Source organism: Aedes aegypti, chromosome 3 (assembly GCF_002204515.2).
Source record: "Aedes aegypti strain LVP_AGWG chromosome 3, AaegL5.0 Primary Assembly, whole genome shotgun sequence".
NCBI lineage: Eukaryota > Metazoa > Arthropoda > Insecta > Diptera > Culicidae > Aedes > Aedes aegypti.
The window spans coordinates 120,518,362-120,524,361 of record NC_035109.1 but is presented as its reverse complement, the minus strand read 5'-3'; positions in this window follow the sequence as shown (position 1 = coordinate 120,524,361).

Genomic DNA, 6,000 nt, shown 5'->3' with positions numbered 1-6,000 from the left:
ATTAAGATGTTTACTAAATAAATGAAAATGAATAAAACATTTTCAAATTAACAACACTGTTTGATAGATTTGATTACTTTTCAGTATTGAAAATAATGTATAATTGATTATTTGCCTATTACGATTTTCAATAATCTATATTATGCTTCGAATGAATTGTTAGTAACGAATTCATTCAGTTTATTAAATTATAGTCGAGTCACTCCGTAGATAACTGTCATTTATTCATTTATTTATTCTCTTTAGTGTTACAGTGCTGCTGTGGCAAACCCTCAAGTTGACTGCAATTATCATTTCCCCTAACTTGATCTTCAATAGTATATATTCATGAATGTTTCTTCAAATGCAATTAGTGATTGGCAATACAAACACTCCATTACAGAAAAAGAAAAAAACCGTTGTTGGTAGAACTATGTACTAAGATTTCCTCTTTTTTCCCGAATGTTCCCTCTAGTTACAATGGGTGGTAGGTGAAAAAGCTTTGTGTCGTTTGCTGCCGCATGTGACTCCAGAGACGATCGATTGGAGTGATCGTTAGCATTGTTTGACCAAAGCACTTTTTCTTGTCGTCGTGCTTGACTACACACGTGAAACTAATCAGGTGTCTCGCGGAGGGCCAACTATACATTTGCATTGCAGTTGAAAGTTGTCATCATGTAAATTATTGCGAATAGTTTCTATCGTCAGTTTATACAACTGAATGCAAAAAAATATCTTAGAATTTAGTCAGTCAGCCTAATATTCCATTCTTTACCTTTTCTTTCCCATGAGTTTGATTGACTATTTATTTACAAATACGTAATACGACAGTATTGACCTATAGAGCTTGTTTGATGAAGAACAGTTTCCAGCAATATGCTATCAAGATTGATTACAGCAACGATGGACGTTGTGCAATAACTCGTTGAAAGACTCTGGTCGAAACACTTCGTGTTTCATTGTTATACATGACGTATATTTATATACCTATCTGAATATTAGACTCAATGATCGGCTAATGGTACATCGACCCAATGTGCTATTATTATATTTATTGCTTATAGATCACATTGCATCGATGCATCGACCCTAGCTAGGTAACCATAAAGAGTCTAAAATACAAAGCGGCGAAGTCTGATCATATTGAAAATAAATTAGCTAGCAACTATGCCGAAGCTAAGAAGCAGCACTGCCAATGTTGAATCCCACGCTAAAAGTGGTTCACATGTTTCATGTGTTGAGTTTACACAGGTTTGGGTAACGAATGAAACATTGACTGAATGTGTGGAAAACCAATGTAATCAATAGAGCATAGTTTATGCAAAACATGAAAATTGCAACAGACACTCGTGTATTTAGAAAAAATGCTACTTCAGAAGAAGCAAAATTTTCGTGGACAGTAACTATTTTGTGTGAGCCGTATTCAGCGTGTAAGAAAAAGTGTTTGACAAGTCTCTTGCTCGATTGGAATGACATTGACAGTGAATTTGGAATTCCAATTGGAACATTTCGTTTCTTTGCCTATAGTTTCTTTAGGTAACCAAGATGCCGTCCATTAATTATGTAAGAGATTATGGGAGTGAGGGGGTTTGACATTTCTCGAAAACTTATTCATATAGACTCAAGTCAAAAAAGTATACAAACTTACTTTATGGATCCTACGTGTTTCGCAGACAACATTCTACACGTTTCGCTTTGAACCAACTCGATTTTTCACTTTTGAAACGTTTAATTGCAGGATTTACAAAACGACGAAAGTAAGATTCTCCACTTTCGCAACCTAACCACTACTTTCGCCGCTCCGCTGTATGGAGAGACAAAGTGACTTAACCACGAATCAAAACAAAACACTACTTGAGCCGATTTTACACTGGTAGAAAAACGTCGAAAGTAACTGAATAAATCGGCTTATCATTTTGTAATATTTTTTTTGTGGGAAATAACAGGAACTCCCTAGTTTTTGAACGCGAGCTTAATGTATGCAAAATTTAAGCGATGTACACGGCGAAAAAATGTTAAAAAGTTGGTTAATTTTAAAACAGTTTTAAAAGACAGGTTGTGATTCTTCTGAATTAATTTTCTCAAAACCGTATGAAAGTTACTTACGTCGATTTGAAAAAGTAATCGAGATTTATTTTTTATTGTATTACAAAAAGTCTTACCATGGGTGGGAGGGATACAAACTATCAACACTGGGAGATAGAAGAGGATCTTTCCTTCCTCGTAAGGGTTCATTCAAATATTACGTAACGCAAAATTTGCCAATTTTGGACCCCCTCCCTTCCCCACGTAACAGCTTTTGTATGGGAAATTTTAAATTTTTGTATGGACCGTAACACTAGTTAAGACCCCCTCCCTCCCCCTGTTGCGTTACGTAATATTTGAACAATCCCTAACATTGTTGAATAACGTGTAAATTTATTCGTTTGCTCAGGAACAACAAGCTACACACTCGGTTACCAATGGCTTTTTAGGGCGAGATCACAAGTTATGCGAGACTTATATGGTTAGCTGGTGTTCCATTTTAAATTGAAGATAAGCTGAAGATTAAAAGATTTATCGATTTCGGAGGAAATCACCTCTGAAGGTCTGAGTAGAAATCTCTTACAGTGTAAGCGTTAGCAGTAACCGCTGTCGATAGCATACCTTTCGGCGTTTCTCAGTGAATCGCGTTTATCATTGATTCCGGCGGTAGGGTAAACTGCCCATTGTTGCACAACGTGTACTATATTAATTTTTATGCCGTGGTTGCACAGAGAAGCAAAAACCTTCTGGATGTACTCCACTTGCATACTGTCAGTTGACAGCCTGCTACGGTAGCAAACGGTCGCGTTTTTTCATCGCTCCCGTGAGCAAATATTGCTGTTTGCGTTTGACGTGCAAACCCAGTCTAACTTCGCTTCAATCGCGGTAACACAAAGTTACTAAAAGGATACTTAGCAACCATGACCATATCACCGCCAACCTAGCAAAGAAAATCAATCTTTGACTTCGCCTTCCTTGTTACAAATCTTACCGCGTTTGGTTTTCCCGCATTGATATTTGCATTTCAAACGCACACAGCAATACTTGTCAGGCGTGGTACAAGAATAATTGTTCGCTACGTGGTTTATTATAGCTCTCAAGCTATTCTAGAAGAAATCTTAATACAAAAGTATCGTCGTGAACGCTATTAGTCAGGCCGGTTGGGCATTTTTCTTGAAAAATAGCTTTCGCCACAAGCCTACATCTTCGAAGTATACGGTGCTAGAGTCGGATTGTTTCGCGTCCTTCGGCAATATTCTTCATCGTAAAAATACCTATCGAGGTCTGGGTTCAGAATTTTTATAGTGGTCAATGGGGCACCTCTGGCGTTTTTCTTTGCAAAAGTAAGTTTTCCCATAGTAAATCCCAAACAAACTTTGAACGGCTGGCGCTAAAATAAAGTTTCTCTGATCGAGCTGAATTTTGCACAGTTGTTTATGGGCCCTAAATGCAATCCCAAAAGTGAAACTGGAGCGAGAATCTAAATTTTGTCCCACACTACTGCACAAGTCACATTCGAAAAAGTTAAAAAGATGTCAATGCTTGCCGACGGTTTTCCCATCAGAATAAGTGGAACACCTGTACTTAACATCTCAAAGTGTGTCATCAGTTGCAACGACTCGTGTGTGTACTTGGATGACGAACTAACCGCTGAGTTGCAGGCCCAAGGCCTCAAAGAAGTACGACGAATAACTCGGCGAGATGGAGGAAAGCTAATCAATACTCCAACTACCATCCTAACAATAAACGGTACAGATGTTCCGGAGAGCATCTTCGTGGAGGATGGATCCGATTGTCGACCATTTTACCCCTCACCAATGATCGACTATTGTTGTTGGGAGTTCGGCACACCTGTACCCGCTGTCAGAACACGGCCAACCCACATGTGGCAACTTCTCCGGCAACCATGTGATCGTTAAGGGAACATCCTTGTACATCCGGTGCCTTTCGCAAGAGATGCAATTCTGCAAACCACTCAAATAGCTAGCCGAAAATGCCCAGCCTACATCAAGGAAGAGAAATTCAGCACAAACGTGTCGACATGGGAATTTCATACCCGCAACTAAAAGACAACACGGCTTAAGGCACAACCCACAGTCATGGCATCCGTTGTGGCAGCTGGCCAACCGATCAGCGTTTCGCTGAGCTCTCCGCCAAAGTGGATAACCTCGTACGCTCGTAAAGTAAAGCGTAAGGACGACAGAGTAGAAACTCTACTAAACGAAATTAGAACAAAGATGCCCATATTGAATGGCTAGAAGCAGCTACGTGAAACTAACTCCTCAAGAAAGATAACGGAACACGGGACAATAAAGGATATGGTCAAAAGATACGCTCTCTGGAATCTGAGCTGGCCAGAAAAGAGAAAGAAGGTGCAGTAATGAGAGACGTTTAAGTTCCCAAGAAATCCCTCAATATCACAGCGAACAATACCGCAAAAAACACCTGCGGCAGTTTCTAAACCCTGTGCTAATAAAAGCAAAAAAAACAGCACTAAAAAGAAAGTCGTTAAAACTGATGACTACGGGACCAGTGAATCAAATTGTCATAAAAACAGACGAAAAACAAACAACAAAGCAAGCTTGCCTCACAACCGTTTGTTCCAACTGATGCCGGATATGGATACAATCAAAAGCAAAATTGTCATGACAATTACAGCAGGCAACATTGTTGCAACCTTTTCAACTTACGATTTATCAGTTATTATAACCACAAAACCAAATTTATTTTATGGATTCTGTTCAAAAATGTTGTCAATGTTTACCAACACGGAGAAAGTTCTCGAAAATTGCAATGCGAAGCCCAGAAAATCGCTGCGCTCGTGGTGATCGATCTTTGTCATATTCTGTTCAAGTGGTGATAAACGAATGTTGCGGAATACAATTGTTGCAACAAGAATACTGCCCATAACAGCATGTTTATCACATTCGACATTTTTATCAAATACGAGTTAATACCGGGGAGAGTCAACAAATGACAAACACTTTCGATCGACTTACTGAAATCTGTGAGATTGTTCTAGAAAATTCGAAAAAAATACCACGTTGTTTTGTCACATTGGTAATTGTAACCGCATAACAGTCACATTGAGATTTTAAAATGCGTCTCGTTATGTAGTAGCAATTAAATTTCTATCAAAATTATTTTCTGACTATTCACCCAATATGCGATATTGGCTGTGCAAAGTTTCAGCCTTAAATAATTATTTTTGAGTTTTCGGTGATTTTTTAGAAATTTTAGTTGTTTCCCATACTGCCATAAAATGCACACTTGGTACTCCATTTACTCAATGCCTACTTTTGTCGAATGTTACAAATATGCAGTTATGGGCAGAATGGTCCAATGCACGAGTTCACTAGTTGACGTTTGAGCGGTGCCGTGTTATTTATGTGATCATGGCAACGAGTGAATTTGGCACCGCTCAAACGTCAGATTAGTGAACTCGTGCATTGGTCCATAGGAGATGTCAATGTCTTTGTTGCTGCGTGTTGGGTGACAATTGATTCACTGCTACGGGCTACTGAACAAGCGCTCGAAAAACTGTGTCTCGCCAATAAATGCTTCAGAACCTATGAATACGTCGATTCGCCGGAAGCGATGATATCGAAATCTCCTCTGGAGATGAACCGATGCTGAATGCATCCGGCTACATATCAAACTCTTAAAGAAAACCACCTTTCCAGTCCTCTCTTGTTCCTCCGCTCAACAAATAACGAACATAACCCAGTCCAATGTCTTCGCATCCAACCATTATCGATCCTGAACATCAACCCAGTTCAGAGAGGACTAGCAAACCCTCATCCAAGCTAAATAATCCAGAAAATCGCAAACCAAACCTCTCCAAGAATCATCAAACATCCCCGGTGGAACCTCCAGTCAAAGTTACCACTGATCGTGGAGATTGCTCAAATGTTTGATTTAGTCGTTCTCAACGACGGAGCCCCAACCTTTATTAGAGGCGAACGGATCTCTACAGTTGACATCAGTCTAGCTAGT